Source organism: Anguilla anguilla, chromosome 19, assembly GCF_013347855.1.
Source record: "Anguilla anguilla isolate fAngAng1 chromosome 19, fAngAng1.pri, whole genome shotgun sequence".
Taxonomy (NCBI): Eukaryota; Metazoa; Chordata; class Actinopteri; order Anguilliformes; family Anguillidae; genus Anguilla; species Anguilla anguilla.
Window position 1 is genome coordinate 2,247,656 of NC_049219.1, and position 26,959 is coordinate 2,274,614.

The 26,959-nt window shown below is 41.1% G+C and overlaps 2 long non-coding RNA genes across 3 annotated transcripts; one reads left to right on the forward strand and one right to left on the reverse strand.

The window, feature by feature from the left end:
• Positions 1-351: 351 nt before the first annotated feature.
• LOC118218966 lies at positions 352-2,889 on the reverse strand. Its single transcript, XR_004763610.1, has 3 exons — positions 2,818-2,889; positions 823-890; positions 352-465 (listed from the first exon to the last, which is right to left on the reverse strand). It is a non-coding gene; the product is annotated as an uncharacterized LOC118218966 (long non-coding RNA).
• Positions 2,879-8,931, forward strand: LOC118218955. Of its 2 annotated transcripts, XR_004763597.1 has the most exons (4): positions 2,879-3,018; positions 3,949-4,036; positions 8,631-8,772; positions 8,872-8,931. It is a non-coding gene; the product is annotated as an uncharacterized LOC118218955 (long non-coding RNA). The 2 variants fall into 2 exon arrangements; XR_004763598.1 differs by lacking the exon at positions 3,949-4,036.
• Positions 8,932-26,959: the final 18,028 nt, after the last annotated feature.

Below are 26,959 nucleotides of genomic sequence, written 5' to 3' on the forward strand. Positions count from 1 at the left end.
TAAATGTGCCAGGAATCTGCTAAGATAACAAGAACCTGCTGGAAAGAGACCTCGCCAATTTAAGGTGGAGCGGAATTTTCGAGTCGGGAGCTGCGAATCGGGAGCCAACTTCAGCGTCGTAATCACTGACGATCAAATGCCATTTTCAAATAAATTGTGTAAATTAACAGATTACACAAATACCACAACTTTTGTTTTCGCGCATAATTGACGCACCGACATAGCCTACTATTCACGTCCAGGACCGACAACAAAAACAGATATGCCGTCTCAGAAACGTCAAAACCATCTTGATACATCTACCGCCTTTGGATCATGATTTTGATTGGATAATATACGTGACTCACCGAATCATTGACCAATAGAAACATGCTTTTGATCCGTCCATTTTGCTTTTGACACGTCCCGTCTCCGGATACTCCCGACTCGAGAAAGAGACTGTGGGTCAGATCTCACATTTCAGCCCTAAAATGCAAATAAAATAAAATAAAATGTCTTGTGGCGCATTTTGAATAAAATGAAGTGGAACTGGTAAGAGCAGGTATCCTGGAAAGTCAGCTCTCGTTAGTTTTTTTTTAGATTTTATTTAAATACTTCACAAACAAACACATATGATGAGTATAGAAAGGGCAAATAACCTTAAAAATTGTCAACAACAAAAAATAAGAGAGAGAAAAGAAACAGTTGATTCGGGAAGGCACAAGAAAATGTACAGACAAAATACCAAAAATTACACATAAACTGTATATAATATATATAAACAAAAGCACGTGCTTGTTATTTCTTATTATTTTGTAATACGAAATAATAAAAATTACTTACCTCACACATTAGCATGTTACATAGGGCCATCATTCAGGATGTTAATGGGTCAGTGACTGGCAGGGAGACTGGTGGAGCGTTAATTAATTAATTAATTAAGTAATTAATTTAATTTGCTGTCTGTAGTAGGCTATTTGTCTCGAGATGGTTTCTTATAATCAAAAAGGCTTATTTCTGTGTTCAGCCTACAGATATTGGAGAACTCTAAGTCCCAACATCAATATAATTCACAAGTTGTTGAATAGGCCTGATATATGTACAGTAAGCACCATAATTCATTGGACAGTGACACATTTTTTGGTTTGAAAAGATACAATGAGGTTGAAGTGCAGACTGTCAGCTTTAATTAGAGGCTATTTTCATACATATCGGATGAACCGTTTAGAAATTATAGAACCTTTTGCACATAGTCCCCCCCATTTTCAGGCATCAAAAAATACTGGACAGCTTAGCATAATGTAGAATAAAGTAATCATTTTTAATATTTGGTCGCATATCCTTTGCATGCATGACTGCTTGAAGTCTGCGATGCACAGACATCACCAGACGATGGGTATCTTCCCTGGTGATGCTCTGCCAGGCCCGTACTGCAGCCATCTTCAGTTCCTGTTTGTTCCGGGGACTCTTTGCCTTCAGTCTCCTCTTCAGCATGTAAAATGCATGTTCAGTTGGATTCAGATCCGGTGATTGACTCAGCCAGTCAAGGATTTTCCACTTTTAGCAGTATGTTTTGGTCATTGTCTTGCTGCATGATGAAGTGCTGTCCAATGAGTTTTGAGGCATTTGGTTTGATCTGAGCAGATAAAATATTTCTGTAGACTTCATAATTCATTGTTCTACTTCTGTCTGCAGTCACATCATCGATGAAGACAAGTGAGCCCGTTCCACTGGCAGCCATACAGGCCCAAGCCATAACACCCCCTCCACCATGTTTCACAGATGAGGTGGTATGCTTTGGATCATGGGCATTTCCTTTTTTTCTCCACACTTTCCTCTTTCCATCACTCTGGTACATGTTAATCTTTGTCTCATCTGTCCACAAGACTTTGTTCCAGAACTCTTGGGGCTTTTTTAGGTGCTTTTCAGCAAACTGTAATCTCGCCTTTCTGTTCTTCAGGCTTATCAGTGGTTTGCATCTAGTAGTGTACCCTCTGTAGTCCTGCTGGTGTAGTCTTCTACGTATGGTAGACTTTGACATATCTACACCTGCATCAAGGAGAGTGTTTTTGATCTGTTGGGCTGTTGTCAGGGGGGTTTTCTTCACCATAGAGAGTATTCTCCGGTCATCCACTACAATGGTCTTCCTCAGTCTACCGGGTCTTTTGACATAATTGAATTCACCGGTTGTTTTTTTTCTTGTTAATGATGAACCAAACTGTTGACTTGGGCATGCCCAGGGTTTTTGCAATGTTCCTGATTGATTGATTTTCATTTCTGAGCCTTATGACGGCCAGCTTATTTTGCATCGACACTGCTGTCTTCGTTATGTTGTCACACCCCAACAACAATCTCCAAAGGCAATTGCAAAGTCTAGAATCAAGACTAGACATCAACAGCTCTCTTCTGCATTCACTAACGACACAAATTAATACACCTGCCTAACGAAACACATCTGTGAAGCCAATTCAACAAATACTTGTAGTACCTTAAAATGGGGGGACCATGTACAAAAGGTTCTGTCATTTCTAAACGGTTCATCCGATATGGATGAAAATGCCCTCAAATTAAAGCTGACACTCTGCACTTCAACCTCATTGTCATTGTATCCTTTCAAACTCAAAGTGCTAGAGTACAGAACCAAAATAACAAAAGATGTGTCACTGTCCAATGAATTATGGTACTCACTGTATGTGCTCAAATTTGGCAAAGATCTACATGGATGAAATATTTGTTTATTCTGCATAACTTATTAAATACCGTGACTGATGCAGCTAATAAATTATACCTGCAGATTCCCATTCCTCCCCACAGCCCTTTATCTTCAGCTTCTCTTACCTCAGTTCCACTCCACAACAGATGACTCCACCCATCGAACATTCAGTTGAGCAGGTAAACAGGTAAGTAAGGAAATGTCCAAAACAGAAACGGGATCTTAACGGCCATTTAAAAAACGGAGAAGAAAGGAATCCTAGGAAAGAAGGAATAAAATGAAATGTAAAAAACGGAGTAAACAGTCTGTTGTGGAGTGGAACTGAGGTAAGAGAAGCTGAAGGTAAAGGGCTGCGGGGAGGAATGGGAATCTGCAGGTATAATCGCATTAACCCGCGTAATTCAGAAAAACGGATAACTGGCAATAAAATAGCGAGTTTAATGCGTAGCCTAACAAGCTAAGAGCTCATACGGAATCCAAACATACCTTTTAGACCAGAAAGTAATTTAAAAATAACCTTTAAAAGAAAGTTTACTTCAGTTTTTTGATATTCCATGACCACTTCTACTACGTGAGGAGGTAGCCTAGTGAGACGGACGTCACAGGACTTGTCGCTTGTTGTTGACATTTTTACACTTCCTGCACTATAAACCCTGATTTTGTTTTAAATTAAACAATTAAGGGGTTGTTACTTTTTTTCATGTTTTAGAGGGAATCATTCCCATTGGCCTACTAAAATTAAGTGGTTTGCAATATTGATGAAAAATGTACAGTGGAGTGATTATGTTAGGCAGAGATTACTCTAGGCCTATATGATATCATTTTACTCATAGTCGGACACCGTCCAGAACCCGGACACGCTTCTTTGCGTCGTTGGTTCCGTCCTTTTTATTGAAAATTTCGAAAAGACGTGGGGGTTGGAAGTAGCCTAGGTGTCCGGTATTTATGGTAATTAAACTACCGTGTGAAATTCCATGTCCATCCAAACATATGTGAACATATTACGACGACTTTAATAAACATTACCCTGTTCGAGTGAATAAAATGGGGCAATTCGGCATTGGATGACGATCTCGCTACATACAGTTTACTGTCTACTCTCACAGGCTTTGACAGGGTGTGTCCGTCTATCTTTGACTAGGCTAACCGACGGAGGTCTTCTAGTTTTCCCACTTGGAAAAAAATAAGGTTAGCTGACCTTACAATTCCTATACGTATATGTTTGTGACAAGTTGTCTGTTGTTGTCTGTTGTCAGTTGCTGTGTTTCAAGCTGCTTATATATCGGGTGAACGGACAAGGAAGAACGCAGGCACCTATTACGCGAAAAAAGCTTCCACCCACAGGTAAGCGGACGAAAAGGCTGCGTCCGAATTAAGCGGCCAAAACCGGACTTCGTTTTTGAAGCTCATTTCCTGGTCTTGTTGTTCCTGGTTGCTCACTAGCGCCACTACGGTTGGCTCCAGTATAGGTGTTTTCATATCCGGTTTCCATGTAATTCTACGGTACAAATGCGGTCAAAATACAAAGTCAATAATTTTTTCTCATGAGAACAAACAGTCACAATATATGTATTTTATTCGTCTTATGACTGTCCATGGGTCGATTTAATGATTTATTGTGTCATTTGGGCACTGTTATAATATTTGTTGTGGACCAATGAGGTACAGTTTGCGTCACTTCCTGATTACTGCATAGGACTAAGCTACAGTCTGTGGTCACTGGGGTGGGAGGTCGTGTATGTCAAGATTTGGCTGATATCGGTAAAATGTCCAATGGGGAGACATGTTGTTAGTGGGATAGGCGGCAGGAAAAATCAGAATGAGAAGAAGAAGAAGAAGAAGAAAGAGAAGAAGAAGGAGAACACACAAAATCCCCTTAGTTTGGGGCTTTATTGTGTGGACATGTGAAGTTGTTTATGAAATCTGTCCGTTGAAATGGGGTCAGAATGTACAGAAATTAATGTTTTTAAGGGCTGAGTGTCTGTGGCTGTTGTGGTTATTTTATATATTAAATGCCAAACTCTCGGTGCTGTATAGGTATGGGGCATGCCCCCGCCAAGGCGTAACTTGGCGGGATGGCATACCTGCCATCCCAATGTTCCGAAGATGGACTACTAAAAGCGCATCTTAATTACTTCGCCCCGTGCATTCTTACAGTGTTGTTTCATGCAGGCTATATAAACGTGGACAACCCGGTGAAAAATATTACTTCATTACCAGGGTTGGAATTGAAATAAAAAAAGGAATATAGGCTACCAGTCACAAAAGTGAAACGAAATGGTTGTTACATTGAGAATGGTTGCTCACGCTCATCCTCCTGTCCACTCATATTTATCGACATGAATCCCAATTAGTATGATTGTATGAAAATAATTCATTAAATTTAATGCAAGATAGGCATACCATGTTAGGCCTACAAATTTACTACTGTACATATCATCATTCATAAGTTTCAAACATGTGGAATTAAAAACATAATCTAGCTAAAAACATTTCATTTCCCTTTTTCTTGAAAGACAGACTTCTGTGTTATGGTTAATATGCTGATTGTGATCTGATTATAAGCCTATGCATATAATAGCTTAAGAACCACCACACAACTCAGTCATGTTGATCGTTTGTTTTCGTGAACTGCCGAATTGTGCTTCGCTTTAAATGTTGCTGCCGTAAGGAATTGTGGGACGGCATTATCTCCTTTCCTTTCGTAAAGGACGGTCCAGTGTGCCCTATGCTAAAGGAGATAAGATAGGAAGCATTGAAGCACCTTTCCTTAGCATTTAGAGAATTCGAACAGCTCTTATCATGGCTGCCACTTAGATATTTTTGGGTTATTTCACTCAGTTAGGAACCTTCCTAAGCAAAAAAGACTATTTGGGCGTCAAAAGACCCATGTCTTTTTTTGCTTAGGAAGGTTCCTAACTGAGTTCCTAACTCCTTCACATGTTTCCTTAACCTCATGACATTTTCCATCAAGGTCAAGGAAAAGTGGTTAGGAAAAGACATAGGGCGTAATTTTTTTGACTATGCGGACGCAGCCATAGACTTTTTTGCTTAGGAAGGTTCCTAACTGAGTGAAATGACCCGGAAGTGTCTAAGTGGCAGCCATGATAAGAGCTGTTTGAATTATCTAAAATGGCTTGCCATATTTTGGCTAGTAATATCTTAGATTCAGTTATGCAAGAAGATCATTTAGATATTGTCAGGATTCTGCCTTTTTCTGTTTCTGTTTTTTCCTTTTCTGGGCCACCAGATGGTGGTACTTCAGTTTGTATTTCAGTTTGCTCCCTCTTTAGTTACCCCTGTGTTAATTGTATTATTGTTTTCAATTATTCTATCATTGTTTTTTTTTGTGTGTCTCATTACCCCTCCCTGCTCTGGTATGATTGTGCTTTGAGTTCACCTGTGTCTTGTTATCTTTGTGGCTATTTAAGTTCTCTGTTTTCCTGATTTGGGTGCTGGTTCCTTGTGTTTCTGCCTGAGAGTATCTGCTTGTCTGTTTCAGCCCGCATTATCTGGCCTTGTTTTTGTTACCTGCTTTCTGTAACCTGTATGAGAGTAAAATCTTTGATTGGATTTGCCTTTTTGGAGTTCCTGGTGTTTTCCCCACTCTCCGTTTGGGTCCTGGTCCCCCGTTACCTGACATATCTTAAATCGCAAGGAATGAAAGATCTTTAACTGAAATTATGACTAAGTCAGAACTAATATGGAGATATCTCTAATTTGAGTTATGACTAGACATAATTGAAATGGCGATACAGTATCTGGAATTCACATTTTGGATAGTCAAAACTGAATTGTAGATATCTTTTAATTGGAGGTCCCATACAGCTGAATGGGGAAAGTAACTTCAATCTTACTAGCAAAATGTAATTCGAAATTAAGTTTTTTGATGAGTGAAAATGCAGTTAGAGATCTTAAATTAGCTCTTTGACTAATCTTAAATCAGTTACAGATACCTGTAATGTGAATCTGGTCAGGCTATTAAATGTTTGCGCACAACCCCTTAATTAGCACTAAACAGGCACAGAAAACAAAGATTGGGGGAACTAGCGCCCTCTAGTGTGACGGTTGGATTCAGGTAGGGTTGTTTCCCAAAAAGATTTTAAAAAAATAATTGGCACCCCTAAAGATTCTTCTGAATAAAATAAAATCAAACGAAATCTACATCAATATTAAGAGAAACTCTTGTGGCCTTCCACGGCTTCCTGTTTCACTGGAGGATTAAACTGAGAACCTGCTTGTGAAACCCATTTTTCATCTTTGCCGCAGAGAAAGACAAAGAATTGACGAACGAAATGAAAGTGGTTGCTGACCTTTGAAAATCAGGCAATGGATCAAAAAATAAACTGAAGATGCTAGTTACTACTGTGAGGGCAATAATGAAGTTTAAAACTGCTGGAGGGCAGCATGGTGGTGTGTGTGGAGTTTGCATATTCTCATCCTATGTCTGCATGGGTTTCCAAAGACATGCAGGTTAAGCTAATTGGAGACACTAAATAGCTTGAATGTATGAGTGTGTAAGTGCATGGAGTGTGTGCCCTGTGATGGACTGGTGATCTGTTCAGGGTTTTTTCCTGCCTCTTGCCCAATGCATGCTGGGAGAGGCTCCAGCCCCCCTCATAACCATGTCCAGGAATATGATGTAGGATGGATTTACGGAGTGACGGAGTGTGGCACAGTGGGTAAGGTACTGCGCTTGTAACCGAAAGGTCGTAGGTTCGATTCCCGGGTAAGGACACTGCCGTTGTACCCTTGAGCAAGGTACTTAACCTGTATTGCGTCAGTATATATCCAGCTGTATAAATGGATACAATGTAAAGTGCTATGTAAAAAGTTGTGTAAGTTGCTCTGGATAAGAGCGTCTGCTAAATGCCTGTAATGTAATTTAAGGATGCATATACTGAAAAGAAAAATACGGTGGTGGATCTTTAATGTTATGGGGCTACTTTGCTCACGCTGGTCCTGGGGCCAGCAGCATCGTGAACTCTATCCAAGTACCAAGACAATTTAGCCCTAAACCTGACTACCTCTGCCAGCAGACTGAAACTAGTGGATCTTTCAGAAAGACAATGATCCCAAATTCATGTTAAAATCATCAAATAAAAAGGTTAATGATGCAGAAGCATCAATGTGCAATGGCTACAACAGTCTAAAGACTGCTGAAACTCCCTGAAAACCTGTGAATCAATTGAACAGCACAGCCCATAAGCACGGATCAACAAAGACATCAGGATCTGGAAAGATTGTGGGTGGAGGAAGAGTCTAAGATCCCTCCCAATGTGTTCTCTGGTCTTATGAGACGTTATGTAAAAAGACTCAGTGCCATTATCCCTGCGAGGGGAGGGTGCACACAGTACCAAATAACCATGCCAATAATTGTGACGCACAATTTTTGTAAAATTGTTGTATCATCTGAGAAATGTGTCATTTTGGTAGTTTCCATTATATCATCAAATATATTTCATAGGTTGGACAATGAAAATATACCGCAGCACTGGTAATCTTTATATTCAACGGTCTTAGTAATTGCTATCATGGTTGCAGAATATTTTGGAAGGAATTGTATTACTGTACATTACATTACATTACAGGCATTTAGCAGACGCTCTTATCCAGAGCGACTTACACAACTTTTACATAGCATTTTACATTGTATCCATTTATACAGCTGGATATATACTGAAGCAATTACAGTTAAGTACCTTGCTCAAGGGTACAACGGCAGTGTCCTTACCCAGGAATCGAACCTGCGACCTTTCGGTTACAAGCCCAGTTCCTTACCCACTGTGCTACACTCCGTCCTACGTCCTGTACAAGTTTATGGCTCAGTTAATTTCCGGATTTGTCCCTGGCTGTTCTATGCGATTTGATTTATGTGCGTGTCTGTGTGTATTATTATGTCTGTGCATTATCATGTTCTTCTTGTGTGTATTTACAGGTCTGCCAATTTGGGTCAGAACCCACTTGTGAATCTGATCTGGTGTGTTCAGGTGTCCTGAGACAGGGGGCGCTGTTTCTAAAATGAGTTCCTCAGAGGAGACCGAGACTGACGATGGAACCCACGGCCCTGTGAGAAAGAGGTAAAAATGCATGAATCAAAGAGTCAATGTGCTGTGAGTTAGAGCTGCAGTAAGAGGATGAGTTTAACTGGAAGCTCTGTCTCCATGTTTTGTTCACAGGGTCCAGATAGATAGGGCTGGGTCACCTGCACCCAGCTGTCTGTCTATGAAGAGTGATCGTTCAATGCATCATTCAATCGACTTCAGAGGAGAGTTCACAGGTGATCAAAGGTAATGAACCACGTTCGTATTGAATTAGACCTGCAGCAAGTGGATGAGTTTAACTGGAAGCTCTGTCTCCATGTGCTGAGTTAGAGCTGCAGTAAGAGGATCAGTTTAACTGGAAGCTCTGTCTCCATGTGCTGTGCGTTAGACCTGCAGTAAGAGGATGAGTTTAACTGGAAGCTCTGTCTCCATGTACTGTGAGTTAGAGATGCAGTAAGAGGATAAGTTTAACTGGAAGCTCTGTCTCCATGTGCTGTGAGTTAGAGCTGCAGTAAGAGTATGAGTTTAACTGGAAGCTCTGTCTCCATGTGCTGTGCGTTAGACCTGCAGTAAGAGGATGAGTTTAACTGGAAGCTCTGTCTCCATGTGCTGTCAGTTAGAGCTGAAGTAAGAAGATGAGTTTAACTAAGAAGCTCTGTCTCCATGCGCTGTGAGTTAGAGCTGCAGTAAAAGAGTTTAACTAAGTTGTGTCTCATGATTTATTCAAAGGATTTACTGCTCACTGGATTTAAGTCGCTCAGATGAGATGAGTTCAGAGAAACTGTTCTCCACAAAACAGGTATGAGGTATTCTTTTCCTATTTCAATATTTGAAGTTAATATGACATTCAGACGATCAGATTGAATATCTAGTCAGGTTTATTAAAGTTGTAGAGTGCTCTGGCCCTCTTTGGCTCACAGATAGACCGGATTCCTTTTTAGGATCCATCAATGATGGCAGTGGATGACTCCAAACAGAATGTTTTAAAGTTCAAAGTCCTTATTTGTCACATGCATATACATACATATAGTGAAATGCTGGTGCGACAAACTCCTTGTAGGCTGTGCAACATAAAGCTTCAATAATAATTATATACAGAAAAAATAAATAACTAAATAAAAAAATAATACGATTTGAATACAAATAAAAAGAGAGAAGAATATAAAGAGCAGTTATTTAAAAAATACGCGCAATACAAATAAGTAAGAAAAAGTAAGTCATAATATAAGTCCTAAAATAAGTCATAGGAAGCAGTGCAAACTATGATATATCATACAATATGTACAAGAAAGACAAATACAAAGTGAACCATGGGATGGTAAGGTGCTGCAGTGTACATTGAGGTAAAGGTGCTATGTGCTTGAGGTGAAAATACTATTCCAGGACAGTTGTCCTGGCAGTGCAGTTAAAAGCACTGATGGCCTGAGGGAAGAAGCTGGTCCTGTGGCTGCGTAGGCGTTTGCCTGACCGCAGCAGCTCAAACAGTCCGTTGTTGGGATGGAAAGAGTCCTTCCTAATCCTCTTTGCTCTGCTTAAGCACCTCCTGGGGTACAGGTCCTGCAGAGTGGGGAGTGTGGTCCCCATGGTACGCTCAGCTGACCGCACCACCCTCTGCAGGGCTCTCTGGTCCAGATAGGAGCAGTTCCCGTACCAGACGGTGATGTTCCCCAGCAGGATTCTCTCAATTGTTGCAGAGTAGAAGGTTTTCAGGATCTTCTTGGAGACTCTGAACTTCCTCAGCTGTCTGAGGTGATCCAGGCGCTGCCTTGCCTTTCTCACCGCAGTGTCGGTGTGCAGTGTCCATGTCAGGTCCTCTGTGGTGTGGACACTGAGGTACTTGAAATTGCTCACCCTCTCTACCGGTGACCCATTGATCTGTAGAGGGGTGTCGGTCCTCAGCCGTTTCTTCTTACAGAAGTCCACCACCATCTCCTTGGTTTTGCTGACGTTCAGGAAGAGACGATTGTCCTGGCCCCACAGTGACAGGTCGGGCACCTCCTGGAGATAGGCCTTCTCGTCGTCGTTGGTGAGGTGAGAGAGAGTGGCATGCAGAACCTGACAGACCGCATCGTCCGTGGATCTGAAGCTCTCACCATAGGGGGGCGCCTGCCCTTATGGTCTGTAATGTCCCGTAGTTCTTGCCACACGCGTCGGGTGTCTCGCTGCTGGAACTGAGACTCCACTCTGTCCTTGTAGTGATGCTTCGCATCCTTGATTGCTCGCCTCAGCCTGTAGGACACCGCCTTGTACTCTGTCATGTCCCCAGACACCAGTCCCACGTTATAGGCAGTGGTGAGTGCGTTCAGAGCAACGCGGATGGATCTGTCACCCCACGGTTTCTGGTTAGGAAAACACTTAACTTTCACCGTAGGGATAACTTTGTCCACCACCGTTATAATGAAGCCGGTCACCACTTCCGTAAACACGTTGACGTCATCAGAGGTGGACTGGAACCTGTCCCAGTCGACGTCGTCCAGCGCGTCCTGTAGAGTGGCCTCTGATTGGGCGGTCCAGCGCTTGACCTCTCGCGACACCACCTCTTCCCGTACCATCCGTTGTTTGTATTCTGTTATCAGGAAGATGGCGGCATGGTCTGATTTTCCAAATGATGGTAGAGCGGTAGCCTTGTAGCCCTCCTTGAATGGTGAATAGTAGTGATCAAGTATCTTGTCCTTTCGGGTAGGACATTTGACGTGTTTGTAAAAGTTTGGCATAAGGTTTGCCTTGTTGAAGTCCCCTGCCACGATGAGGGCAGCGTCTGGGTGCTTGGTCTGTAGTCCGCTTAGCACGTCATGTAACACCGACAAAGCCTCGTCGTGTCTGCTTGTGGTGGAATGTAAACGGCCCTAGTGATCACTGCGGAATACTCCCGGGGCAGGTAGAATGGACACTCAGCACTCAGTTTGTATAGTTAGCATTAAAAAATGTATTGCATTGAGAAACTTAATACAACTCAACAACTAAATTATTCCAAGGACATTCGTTATTCATCACAAGTAGTGTCCCTAAAAAACATAAATCAGGAGCAAAAGCTGCATGTCGAATATAGGCTTTAGACCTGCTGCTTGTTGTGTTGTAAAGTACCTTTTCCTGTTCTGGCCTTCCTACAAGAGAAACATGAGACATTGCAGGCATTTAGCAGTCATTCTTATTCAGAGCGACTTACACAACTTTTTACACAGCATTTACATTGCTTCCTTTTATACAGCTGGATATGAACTGAAGCAATGCAGGTTAAGTACCTTGCTCAAGGGTACAACAGCAGTGTCCTACCTGGTGTCAGGGTGTAGTGGGGGGTTAGGACCCAAAAACAGAGTGAGGGGAAAAAAACTGAACTCCAAACGGTAAGAAAGAAAGACTTTACTTAACAAGAAACAGAACAAACAAATCCAGAACAAAAGGGAACAAAAGGCCTCGCAGGGAAACTCGTAAAAAACAAAGTAAATGTTCAAAACTAAGGAAACAAAGAAAATCCAAAAGCACGTAAAAATGGAACGAGGGCAAAAACACTGGAAGCTACTCTCTGGAGGAAACACGCAGGGCAGAAACACGATCAGAGGCACACGCAAACAAACAAACAAACAATGATCCAGCACCTGAGTCAGGGAGAAGGGAACTTAAATAGACAAGACACTGACGAGACACATCAGGGCACAATGCACAATCAGGCCACAGAGAGGGAAGGGAAAACGAGACAACCAAAAAACAATAATTGAACAATTGAAAACAATAATACAATTAAACAGGGTACAAGCAGGACACAAAACAGAAGTGCCGCCATCTGGCGGCCCAACAAGGAAAGACTGAGACGGAAACACAGAACCATGACACCTGGGATTCAAGCTCTGATAAGACCAGCTCCTTACCCATTATACTACACTGCCACCCATAATAACGCAAGGCTTTGTTTCCATGGCTCTGATACGACAACCCATATCATGTGTTTATTTCACTCTGATACAGCACATCTCTTCATGCATTTATTTCACACAGATACAGCATAACTATTCATGTGTTTATTTCACACTGATACAGCACACCTCTTCATGTGTTTATTTCACATTGATACAGCACACCTCTTCATGTGTTTATTTCACATTGATACAGCACACCTCTTCATGTGTTTATTTCACACTGATACAGCACACCTCTTTGTGTGTTTATTTCACACTGAGACAGCACACCCTCTTCATGTGTTTATTTCACACTGAGACAGCATACCCTCTTCATGTATTTATTTCACTCTGATACAGCACACCTCTTCATGTGTTTATTTTACACTCTGATACAGCACACCTCTTCGTGTGTTTATTTTACACTCTGATACAGCACACCTCTAAATGTGTTTATTTCAGTCTCTCCTGCGCACTCTGATGAAGCTGAAGAAGACTGAAAAGTTGAAACTGTTTCAGAGCCATCTGAGTCGGGGTTGCCCAGAATGCTTTAATAGTAGAAGAACAGAAGATCCTTCTGTACTGGATACTTCTATGAAGATGAAGGAATTGTTCAAGAGTGATCAAATTGCTGATTACCCAGAATGCACTGAGAGAGAGCAGGAGGATCCTGAGGCCCTGTACATAGTTGAGAAGATGCTGGAGACCTGTGGCATTGAGGGGTCTCTGAAGATCACACTCCATATTCTGAGGAACATGAAGAAGAAGGATGTCACTGACCCACTGGAGAGAGATGAGCAGCACAGTAAGAATTTTCTCTCATTGCTACTGTGGCCATTAGAATGTTGAAACGAGTTTAGCCAACAAATATAACAGAGTACAAAATAACAGAGTACTGATTTATAGTATTCACACTTTGATAATAGCGTTTTACATCAACAGTCTTGCATATAAAAAACATCACACACAACATGTACAGGAAGGCATTTCAATTCAAATAGCAATCAGCATTAATAATGGGGGCAATCAAATGCACATGAGATTAAATGTTTTCGAAAGACTTTAAAACCAGGAGCCTTGGGATCAAAAGCCAGTTACTAAACCACTGTCCCATCAGATTGACTGCCCTGAGGTTTTATCCTGGATTAAAGAGCACCGATCATAACAATGATAAGATTATTAAATTACTGCATGACCCATGAAGACCATATTTACCATAAAGACACATCATACTATGAACAATTCAGAAATTGAATGTTGAAATGGAAATGAATCCTTTTTATGTTTTCATTGTTGTGTGTACAACAGTTTGTGAGAAGTGTGAAACACTACTAGAGGTATGGGCAACACTTGTGTCAGGGTTCTGTGTCTTCCCCCCTTGTTGTTTCTCTGTTGGGCCGCCAGATGGCGGCACCCCTACTTTTTGTTCTGTTAATTGTTTCATTGTTTCCCATTACCCTATTATTAGTTTCCAATTGTCTCGTGTTTCCCCTCCCTCTCTGTGCTTAATTGTTCATCGTGCCCTCCTGTGTCTCGTCTGCGTCTGTCTATTTAAGTTTCCCTCTTTCCTCACTCAGGCGCTGGATCCTTTTGTTTCTGCTACCTGTTTTTGGTTTGTTTTCTGTTTGCTTCCTGCCTGCCTGCCTGCCTGCCCGCCCGCCCGCCCGCCCGCCCGCCCGCCCGCCCGCCCGCCCGCCCGCTTGTTTGTCGCCTGTTGCCTGTTGTCTGTTCCCCACGAGTTTTGGAAATTTTTGTACTTTTTGTTTTCCCGTGTTTTTGAGGTTTTCTTTGTTTTTCTTCTTTACCGCCCTACGAGGCTTCCTGCTCCCTTTGTTACCCCGTTCTTTATTAAAGTTTTGTTTTCCCCATTTTGGACTGTTGGTTTTTACTCTGCGTTTGGGCCCATTCCCGCACTCGACCTGACAACTTGAAGGTGCAGTTATACCATATATGGGATATCTTCATCATACATAACAAATAAACCTTGCCTGTTAATTTCACAATGTGTCCTCATGATACAGAATTATTTCATATTAACAGAAGAGATGTAACAGGGCTGTCCTTGTTTCGCATGTGTAATCAAAAATATTGTTAACTGTTCCATGTTTCCTACATTGGCGTTAATCAGTAATAACCTCTTGTTACCAAATTAGTTACAATTTAACTACATAGGTATAGATACAACTTCATGTGCAACACTTTCAGAGCTGTGTAAAGTGCATAAGTATTTTTTGTCTATTTCTGTTATTTTAAACATTGGTTCTCATATTTCCTCTCCTCAGATGAATTCAAAGAAAGAGCCCAGCAGGCACTGAAAACTCATCTGAAGAAGAGGTTTGAATGCATATTTGAAGGTTTAGCAAAGCAGGGCCACCAGACCCTCCTCAATGAGATCTATACAGAGCTCTACATCACAGAGGGGGGAGGTAGGGGGGTCAATGATGAACATGAGATGAGACAGATTAAGATAGCATCGAAGAGACAAACCACACATGAGACTGCAATCATCTGCAATGACATCTTTAAGCCTTTACCTGGACAAGAGAAACCCATCAGAACTGTGCTTACAAAGGGCATCGCTGGCATTGGGAAAACAGTCTCTGTGCAGAAGTTCATTCTGGACTGGTCAGATGGAAAAGCCAGTCAGGACATTGATTTCATCTTCACTCTTCCTTTTCGAGATCTGAATCTGAAAAAGGAGAGAGAATTTAGTCTCATGGAACTTCTGCAGCAATACTTTCCACAACTGAAAGAAATCAGAAGTTTTGAAGATGATGAAGTCAAAGTTGTGTTCATCTTTGATGGTCTGGATGAGTGTCGACTTCCTCTAGATTTCCAAAGAAATGAAATCTGCTGTGATATAACAGAGTCATCATCATTGGATGTGCTGCTGACCAACCTCATTAAGGGGAATCTGCTTCCCTCTGCCCTCCTCTGGATCACCTCCCAACCAGCAGCAGCCAATCAGATCCCTCCTGAGTGCGTCCACCAGGTGACAGAGGTACGAGGATTCAATGACCCACAGAAGGAGGAGTACTTCAGGAAGAGAATCAGAGATCGGAACAAGGCCAGCAAAATTATCTCACACATAAAGTCATCCAGGAGTCTCTACATCATGTGTCACATACCAGTCTTCTGCTGGATTTCTGCTACTGTTCTGGAGACAATGTTGGATAAAGTGAGTGGAGACCTGCCCAAAACTCTGACTGAAATGTACACACACTTCCTGCTCATTCAGACTAATGTGAAGAATGAGAAGTATCATGGCACCAATGAGACAACCCCAAAGAACATGTCAGCATCAAATACAGAAATCATCCTGAAACTGGGGCAGCTGGCTTTACTACAGCTGGAAAGGGGCAATCTGATATTCTATGAAGAGGACCAGAGAGAGATGGGCATTGATGTCAGTGAAGCTTCAGTGTACTCTAGGGTGTGCACAGAGATCTTTAAAGAGGAGTGTGGGTTGGGTGAGGAGAAGGTCTACTGCTTTGTGCATCTGAGCATTCAGGAGTATCTGGCTGCCGTGTTTGTGTTTCATTCATGTGTGAATGAGAACAGAAATGTACTCAGAGCAGAAGAATCAAAACCTCGCAGTGACAGAGTGCAGCTGTCTGAGTTGCACAGGACTGCAGTGGATCAGGCCTTAGAGAGTAAGAATGGACACATGGACCTTTTCCTCAGATTCCTTCTAGGCCTCTCTCTGGACTCCATTCAGACTCTATTAGGAGGAATACTGACACAGACAGGAAGCAGATCACCTGTACCAGATCCACAGACACAGACAGGAAGCAGATCAGAGAGCATTGAGAAAACAGTATTGTACATAAAGGAGAGGATCAAAAAAGAATCTTCAGCAGAGAGGACCATAAATCTGTTCCACTGTCTCAATGAACTGAATAACAACTCTCTAGTGGATGAAATCAAGAATTTCCAGAGATCAGGAAAACTCTCTAATGAAAAGCTGGAACCACACCAATGTTCAGCCCTGGCCTTTATGTTACTGATGTCAGAGGAGATCCTAGATGAGTTTGACTTGAAGACCTACAAAACATCAGCAGCAGGTTATCAGAGACTGCTACCAGTAGTCGGGAACTGCAGGAAGGCCATGTGAGTATGGTGTAATAATTAAAGTAGATAATGACAGCATGTTTTTATAAACACTTCATAGTTAAAGTGAAAATAGAATACAATAAAATTGTCAGGCAAGTGAGAATTATGATTTTTTAGTCAAGCTATTTTAACAGATTGTGCCCTCATTTAATGAATACAGAAGTACCATCAAATGTAAAAAAGTGTATCCAACATGTAAAATGTATTTTATTAGATTTAATTTACATATTATCATTAAAGATACCAGTTATTAAATACATCATTAATTCCTTGTTAGGCAAACCAATGTGATGGATCAATAATGGTCCAAACATACACCTCACAGATTTAAATGTAGAGAGGGTATAGTATGTTACAGTATTAATATGAACATATTCCCCATCAAATAAAAAAATACAAGCTACACTTCCTTTACACAAAATTAGACAGACATGGAAAATAAATAATATAATTGTGAAAAAAATGAATGAAAGGGACCGCAGAACCACAGCTTGTCTGCCCACTGTGACCCAGGATGGTAAAATAAGCAGCTAAAGAATCAAGACCAGAGATCCAAGACTGTGATCATAAAAGACCGAGGCAGAGCTGAGAAGCAAGGCAAATGGCACAAGATCACAGGCTCAATTTTGCTTTACAGGCCAACACTTTATTTCAATTTTTTTATTTGTATAGCACTTTTAACAAAGGAGCTTTGTCACAAAGCAGCTTTACAGAGAACTGGCCCGCAAAGAGTAAGCCTAGGGCAACAGTGGCAAGGAAAAACTCCCTGACTGATAACAGGAAGAAACCTTGAGCAGAACTGGACTCAGAGGGGGAACCCATCTGCCGCGGGCAGGCACCGGTTTGTTATGGAAAATCAACAGTGGCAGGAGGCGGGGGTGTCCAGCTAGTCTAGCTGGTCTAGGGCTGGAGCTCTGGGATGGGGGTGTGCTCAGCAAACTTGGGCTAAAGCTCCAGGCAGGTGCCCAGAGTCGAGGAAGAAAAAAAAAACAAATGGTAGATTAGCAAGCAGAGCAGAAGAAGGCTCTACCACCTATGGTACTTTTAGATATTCTAGGGATAACAAGGATGCCTGCACCCTGCAAACAGAGCATTCGTGAGGGAATATAAGGAAGAAGCAAATCATTTAAGTACAAAGGGGCAAGCCCATGTAAGGCTTTAAAGGTAAGAAGTAGTATCTTATAGTCTATTCGGAATTGAACTGGCAACCAGTGAAGCGATGGTAACACTGGGCTGATGTGCTTGAATCTCCTTGTTCTAGGGAGAATACGAGCTGCTGCCTTTTGAATTAGCTGGAGCCCTTTCAGAGATGAATTTGCACAGACAAAAGAGCATTGCAGTAATCTAATCTTGAAGTAACAAAAGCATGAACTAGCTTTTCTGCATCATGTAAGGACAGTATTTTCTGAATTTTTGAGATGTTTCTCAAGTGATAATAAGCAACCAAGTGCTTGTCCAAGAGAGTGCTTGTCCAAGGAGGCCTACAAGATTTTCAAGTCTATCCAGAAGGATGAGGTGATCAACTGTGTCAAATACCACACTTAAGTCTAAAAGCACAGGTACAGAGATGCAGCCATGATCGGAAGCGAGGAGTAGATCATTGAGTACTTTGACCAGGGCTGTTTCAGTGCTGTGAGAGGGTCTAAAACCATATTGAAAAACTTCCAATATATGATTGTAGTGCAAAAATGAACCAAGTTGTTTTGAAATTACCTTTTCTAGTATTTTAGAAAGAAAGGGAGGTTCGAGATAAGCCTGTAGTTAGACAGGTCATTCACATCCAAGTTTGGCTTCTTAAGAAGGGGTTTGATGACTGCAAGTTTAAGAGTCTGTGGTATGTGTCCAGATGCTAAAGACACATTGACAATATGTAACATTGGTGTTCCAATCACTGGTAATAGCTAATTGAAAAGCTTTGTAGGGATAGGGTCTAAAAGACAAGTAGAAGATTTTGAGGAATTAACTATGGCATTAAACTCCATGAGATCTATTGGAGCAAAAGAGTTCAGATAGGCCGCCTGTCTTTCTGAAGATTCTTCTGACGATTCTGCATCCATGCATTGAGCGGATGGAAGGGCAGACCCTATATGAGGGGTGGTAGGAGAACTTTGAATCTTGCCCCTGATTTTTATAATTTTGTCATCAAAGAAATTCATGAAGTCATTGCTACTAAATGATATTGAGGCACATGGATCAACTTGATTCTTGGTCAGCCTGGCAACAGTGTTAAACAGGTGCCTAGGATTGTTTCTATTTTCATCTATTAAAGTAGAAAAGTATGAGGAACATGCTGTGGAGAGGGCATGTTTATAAGTTAGTAGACTCTCTTTCCAGTCCTGGAGGAATACCTGCAATTTAGTAGAACGCCATTTGCGCTCAAGTTGGCATGAAGCTTGTTTGAGAGCACGAGTATGGTCATTGTACCAGGGTGCTAATTTCTTATAGCGGACTTTCCTCTTCTGAAGAGGTGCGATAGTATCCAGGGTTCTGGAAAGTACATAATTTATGTTGTCTGTCAGCTGATCAATTGAGCTAATGCTTGCATTTTTGTATGTGTTTGGGTGGGAGCCAAGAAAATCCCCACAGTGCACAAATGAGCCTGGGAGCTCATTAATAAAAGCATTTGCAGTCCTGGAGGAAAGCTTACAGTTAAGGTAGAATGAAGGATCTGGTGACACATGAGAGACTTGTGAAAGTTGGAAAGTAATTCAATAATGGTCTGATAGCACAGGGTTTTTAGGCATAACTGCTATATTTGCTATTTCTGTTTCATAAGTTAAGACCAGATCAAGAGTATGGTTATGAGAATGCGTGGACTGATGTATATGTTGATCGAAGCCAATAGATTCAGTGATAGACAAGAGTGCTGATCTGAGAGGATCACCTTCACTGTCCATGTGAATATTGAAGTCCCCTACAATTACTACTTTATCTGAATTAACATCCAGGCTGGAAAGGAAATCAGCAAACTCAAGTAAAAAGCCACTGTATGGCCCTGGTGGCCTGTATACAATTGCAAGGATAAAACTGACAGCTTTTTTGTCTGGATGTGCAAAACTGAGAACAAGCATTTCATAAAAGTTACATTTGAAGCCGGATTTGAAAACAGCAAAAAGATTAGAATTATATACAGCAGCAACACCACCGCCACGACCCGTCAGACGGGGAACGTGAGTATAGCTGTAGCCAGGAGGGGTGGATTCATTTAAGGTAATATACAGTTTTAAGCCAAGTTTCAGTTACACATAAGATTTCAACTTGGTGATCAGTAATTAATTCATTTACAAGAGTTGCCTTAGGGGCTAGTGATATTAATTAATCCAATTTTTAGCTGAGTTTGGTCAGCTGCATTATTAGTAGAATAACAAGGTCTGATTTTTTGCAGATTAGCCATACAAACACCCCTATGGTCTTTATTGAACTAACATTTGTCCTTAACTTTGACTTAGACAAGTAAACACAAGTGTTACACTTATTCTTATCTAACTCAGTTTGGTGAAGTAGTTCGAACTGTGTTTATGTAGAAAAAAGAATCCCTCCTTTTAAATGTCATTCAGTTAAGGATGAATGTTGATTGAATCAAATCCATGTTTTTCAAAAGGGGGGAAGAACCCTCCTTTCATCCCTAGTCCATGCATAGATAATTTGTGAGTGGGAGATGACCAGAAAGAGCCTGCTCAGTCTGTACCCCTCTTATATTGTTCATGAAGATAAGATATTTTTTCAACATTGTGATTAATGTAATGCTGGGTTTGGTTTGGGAGAGGCAAGCATGGTTATGAATGAAATGTTTGTGTTACTGTATTGTGCGATTAGGTCAGGCAGTAAATGCACCATGTTACAAGGCCAGTAGTGCCACCCTGGTCTCTGCTTTATTCTGGTGTAGTTTGACCCAGAATCCAATAGTGCCTGTAGACAGAGTGAAAACAGGAAGGTAGAGGAATTGTAGGATATAAAGGGTGTCAGGGTGAGGTCTTCTCAGGGGACTGTTAAAGTGCCTGTTTTTGAGGTAATTCTGTGGCTTATCTCAGGCTAAAGTCTGGCCTGTACAAGGTTCTGAAGTTTCCTAAAGCCTGGAAAAAGTTAAATGGTGTCTCCTTGGACAGCACCATCAAATGTATCACTATTCCAACAAAAGGAACTCAAAGGAATCATTAGCAGTTCCTGCATAGCTTTGGTTTCACTACCTGGTTATATGTAACACCAGCAGAACAGACAGACTGCACTACATGATTATATATAACTTCAGCAAAACAGACAGACTGCACTACAGTACCTGGTTACATGTGAACAGATCACTTTTTTGCATTCCTGTTTCTAAAGTGATTCTGGCTTCTGCTGTGTATTGGCTTGCTATGCTGTGGGAAGTTTCTCACAGTTACCAGCAAAAGTAAAGAAGCAGAGCCTAACTCACTATCCTCTCTGAGAGATTTTGTTTCTGACTTATTTCTTGCATCTTTACTTTTGGTTGTATCTGTGCCAAATGCAGAAGAAAGGGGGCGATTTGGGTAAGAATTTCATCTGTAGAACTGTCAGAGTTCTGTCCAACAGGACGTCTAATTCTCAGGCCTAAAGTGCTGCAGTTGGAGATTGTAGCAAAGTCATTTTCCTCAGTGCATCAGTAACTTTATATCCTCATTATAACTCTTCATCACTCAATGTGATTACTGTTTTACAGTATATTGCACTGTGTAAAAATACAATAATATATAAACTCTTCTTTGCAGACTGAACAGTTGTTACCTCACAGAGAAGTCCTGTGAAATTGTGGCCTCTGCTCTTCAGTTATCAAACTCACCCCTGAGAGATCTGGACCTCAGCTACAATAACCTGGGAGATTCAGGAATGAAGCTGCTCTGTGCTGGACTGATGAGTCCAAACTGTAAACTACAGACACTGGGGTGAGTAGTGCTGTGTACTGTGTGACCTTAATTAAATAGAATTAGTGATTATGGATCTGTGCAGTGAAATATAGGGTTGAACAGAGAGCTGAACCTGAAGAATCCCTTGATGAGTCCAGACTGTAAACTACAGACTCTTCATCACTCAACATGATTACTGTAACATTGCACATATCACATTTTAAAGGATATTGCGCTATTTAAAAATACAATAATATATCAACTCTCTTTTGCAGACTGAACAGCTGTGAACTCACAGAGATGTCCTGTGAAATTGTGGCCTCAGCTCTCCAGTCATCAAACTCACCCCTGAGAGATCTGGACCTCAGCTACAATAGCCTGGGAGATTCAGGAGTGAAGCTGCTCTGTGCTGGACTGATGAGTCCAAACTGTAAACTACAGAGACTGGACCTCAGCTACAATAACCTGGGAGATTCAGGAGTGAAGCTGCTCTGTGCTGCACTGATGAGTCCAAACTGTAAACTACAGAGACTGGACCTCAGCCACAATAACCTGGGAGATTCAGGAGTGGAGCTGCTCCTTGGTGCACTGATGAGTCCCGCCTGTGAACTACAGACACTGGGGTGAGTAGTGCTGTGTACTACGGTCAGAGGTGGGTAGAGTAGCCAAAAACTGTACTCCAGTAAAAGTATTGTTACTTTAAAATAATAGTAGAAGTAGAAGTAAAAGTAGTCATCCAAATAATTACTTGAGTAACAGTAAGAAAGTATCTTGTGAAAAGACTACTCAAGTACTGAGTTACTTCATATAATCTGATTTAATGTTGAAATAAGCAGAGCAAGATGAACGTAAAAATGTCCAAAATATAAAATTGTAAATGCTTGTCCAATAGAAATAAAGAAAATATAAAATAGCCATGTGCAAATTCAAATATGGCCTAAATCATATCCCTTTAAATAAAACAATACACAGGAGGTCTGTCAGAAGAGGAGGATTTTCGCTTTCTGTTGTACTCTATTAAGTCTGTATACCTCATCAGTTTGTTGGGGTGAACCCTCCGTTGACAGAAAAAATATCAATGAGGCTACAGGGGATTTATCCATTAAAATAGACTCATCATCACAACAAAGAGGAGCCTGCTCAAATTCAAACAGAAACTTTATATGTGGAAAACATAATGCTTTGTCGCACCATTATTGTACCTTATGGTGCACTTATCCACAATATCCCAAAGTCCCATGATGCCTTGCGCGGAATATGTGCAGAACTTCCGGTTTAGCGTAAACAAACTTTATGTATGCTATGCAATGTTCCAGCGCTCACGTCATGACTGTTGCATGCTTCACAAAAACTATTACACTACTAACTAATGCTTACATTACAGTGTGAAATATCCACATTAATACCAGTAACCTATTTAAACACACTCAATTTCAAAAATAACGTATATAACCGAAGTATTTTGAACAATTATAACCTACTTACATAGCAATGATGAAATCTTATCTGTGTTCAGTAGATGGAGACAGAGACAGGAAATCAACAATATAGTTCAATCCGCTTCTGTTTTGCTCCAGAAAACGATGTCAGCTAGGTCTATCAGCGAACACGCGGCTTAGCTATGCCCAGAAGTCCTCAATAATAATAGTATTTCCCAAGAAATTACGAATAATAGTTGAACACCTTTCGTGAGTGAATACGATGATAAGAAAAAATTAGGTTACGCGGACCTAGAAAACGCTATTCCAAAAGCAAAATTAGACATGTTATACATCGTTAGAAAGCTTATACTCTCACCTACTGAATAAATGAATTGTCAATCAAGCCAGACTGTACTAAAAAGGGCGACAACGCCGTAAACAAGGCGTGTGGTATTAGGCACAGCTATTTTGGATAGTACACAAATGTGCGTATATTTCACAAACGGATTGTCCAAGACAATAAATGACCACTCAGTCAAATAGTTAGCTATGCACAGCCAAAACTAACCTACAATTTACCGCCACATATTTTCTCAAGTTCGAAGTTGAGTTCTTGTAGGTTGAAATGTCCACATTTCTAGGTAGACAAAGAAGGCAGCGCATAATGTACTAACTACTGTTTTTGGTAGTCTGTAAGTAAAACATAGTTTGAACTTGAGCGAGGGGTGTTCTGCCTCCTACGAATCACCCGCCGTTGTTTCAGCCATTGTTGTCGCCCACTCATCCTTCTGTGTGCTGTGACTGGCTACGTTTGATTGGTGAAACGGAGTCATTTGGGGCTGTGACAGAGCCAAAGCAAAGACCAGTCAGCCTCTTTGGCTGAAGTCTCTCTGAGAGAATGAAACAAACAGAATGTGCATTGAATAAAAAATGGGTAAAAAATAAAAGTAGAGCGGAATGTAGCACTCAGTATCACTCTTCATCACTCAACATGATTACTGTAACATTGCACATATCACATTTTACAGGATTTTGCGCTATTTAAAAATACAATAATATCTCAACTCTCTTTTGCAGACTGAACAGTTGTGAACTCACAGAGATGTCCTGTGAAATTGTGGCCTCAGCTCTCCAGTCATCAAACTCACCCCTGAGAGATCTGGACCTCAGCTGCAATAACCTGGGAGATTCAGGAGTGAAGCTGATCTGTGCTGGACTGATGAGTCCAAACTGTAAACTACAGACACTGGGGTGAGTTGTGCTGTGTACTGTGTGACTTGAATTAAATAGAATTAGTGATTATGGATCTGTGCATTGAAATATAGGGTTGAACAGAGAGCTGAACCTGAAGAATCTCTTGTAGTTCACTTTGTTGATCCCCTTTATGAATTTAAAAGACTCAATGAAATAACCATGAGTCTACGTTTACTAAGCTTGAAAAAGTTAAACATCTGAAGTCTTTCCTCAAAACTTTTATCTTTCATACCAGGAACCAGTTTGTTTTCCCTTCTTTCAACCTTTTCCAGATCTTCTATATCTTTCTTGTAGTACAGTCCCCAGAACTGCACACAATTCACTAAAGCCGCGTTTCCACCGCAGGAACCTTACCCCGGAACTAGGAACCTTTTGAGGAACTCAGTGCGTTTCCACCACAGGAACTAGGGTCTAAATTAATCCAGGGACTTTATTTTACCCCCAAAAAAGTCCCTGCTCGGGGGTAGTACTTTCGAAAAGTACCGGAACCTTTGGGGTGGGGCGCAAGCGCTGAAAATTTCTGATTGGTCGACTACTTGCAGTGTTTTATTTCAACCACCATTTTAAAAAATCTGCAGCCGCAAACCGATTTATTTTCATAATAACTTGAAATAAAACCTGTATGTTTTGCGGGGCAGTAGCCTACTTTTGGTTATAGCAAGGAAAATAGAAGGAAAGCAAACGGTGGCTGTACCACTGCTAATTTAAATTTTCACGCAAGTCCGAGTTTTTGTTCTATTCTTGTCATTTTGCGATTAGCCTATATGGAATTGACGATGAGAAAGTAATCAATTCAACAGCAAATTGTTTACAACGTGTGCATGTTTTCTGCTGTTGTTGCCAGTTATTTGTGGAATGTGAATGCATTCTGTCACCTCGGATGTCAAGACATGAAAGTGAATGTTCGCATAAAAACATAATGAATGTGTTTGAGAGGATATATAAAACAGTTACAATCTGACTATTGGCCTGTTATATCCTATTTGTTGCATAGCAACGGTCCAAGTTCAACTACCAACGACAGTTTTGCTTGACAACGGTAAAATATGCCCAAACGGCCGCAGAAGAATATTTCAATTTCAGGTGATTCAATCGATAAAAATCAATAAATACAAAAGTAACTATATATAATCATTGTTGGTAACCCGTTGTATATAAGTGGAATAAACCTTTCCGGGCTGTCCCGGTTATTAGAAAATAATGTAGGCTACTTCGGTGGTAGTATGGGGTTACAGAAGAAATCATAGGACAGATAGACCGACGACAACATCGCTTTTTCATACGTCAGTGGACTAATTTGCCTAATCTTTGCGGGACTTTAGACCGCGGTGGAAACGCAGACAACAATGGGCTGAAGGAACGTTTTAGTTCCTTGAAAAGTAGTTCCTGGGACTAAAAGTTCCGGGTACTTTTGGTGGAAACGCGGCTTTAGAGACCCGCACCCGATCACACATTACCGCTATTTCTCATTATTTCACAGCTGTTGCATATGACGTACCCTGCACTTGACTTGACAAATGGACGCTGCAGTTGGCGCAACGAGAGTCTAGTCTGCTAATTCGCGCCTGACGAAAAATGAAGCTTTAAATATGTTCACATTTTAGAGAATGTAATTAATATTTTCCTCATTAATGATGTATTATTTCATCCACCCGCAACCCATCCGCTATTAATCAGAATGTTATTTTTTATGACTCGGCCCACCCGATCCGCAGATTAACCGTGGTGCCCGTGGATATAACTGCGATCCGCACATCACTAATACACACATGCCTTATTTTTTTTCCCACCCGCATTCAGCGAAGAAGAATATCAGGGTCAGAGCCAATCAGCCAATGTGGGTGGGGAAAAAAAAATAACACTACACACACACAGACAGACCTGCTAAATGTCAGGCGCACCGGTGCGACCAATGAAAATGTTTAGTCGCACTTGACAGATTTTTGGTCCCAAGTGCAACCAAAATGGCCGCATTCTAGAGCCTTGATATATACTCACTACTATCCCAGCATCCTGTTGGCTTTTTTACTGCAACAGCACAGTGCCTAGAACCTGAAAGCTTTTGATCAACTATTACTCCCACAATTGAGCACATTCCAATGTTGTTCCTCCCATAAAGTAATCTAGCCTGATGTTATTATTTCCCACATGTATAAATTTACATTGAGCTGTATTGAGTTTCATTTGCCAGGTTTCCACTGACTTCTGGATTCACTTCTGTCACATATTGCAGTCTTCATCCATCCCCATTATTCACTACCTGCTATGAACTCTAATGAAATCCATACTTATACCCCACTCTCTTTCATACGCTGACCTTGTGATGAAGATGAGTTGTACTCCTTCGTCATTACACACCTGTGTGTGCTACAGGGTTGTGGCGTTTCTGAAGATATTGAGCATAAAATCAGATATTATTACTGTTGGTAAAATCAACTATTGGTTGATAGGGTATGTGTGTACATCTTCGGGAAGAGTGTCAATCTGATCAACTGCTGCAAACTGCTGTTTAGGTGCAATGTTACATCACTTAGTTTTGTCACTCTTCTGTGGTTCCAATCCAAAGCTTAAGTCTGGATTTCAGAACATTTAAATTCAACAGCAGTTGGCTTTACTTATCTTGCTAGGCAGAGGGTAGAGGTTGCGCAGGGTCATTATATAGCAGAAACACAAGGAGACT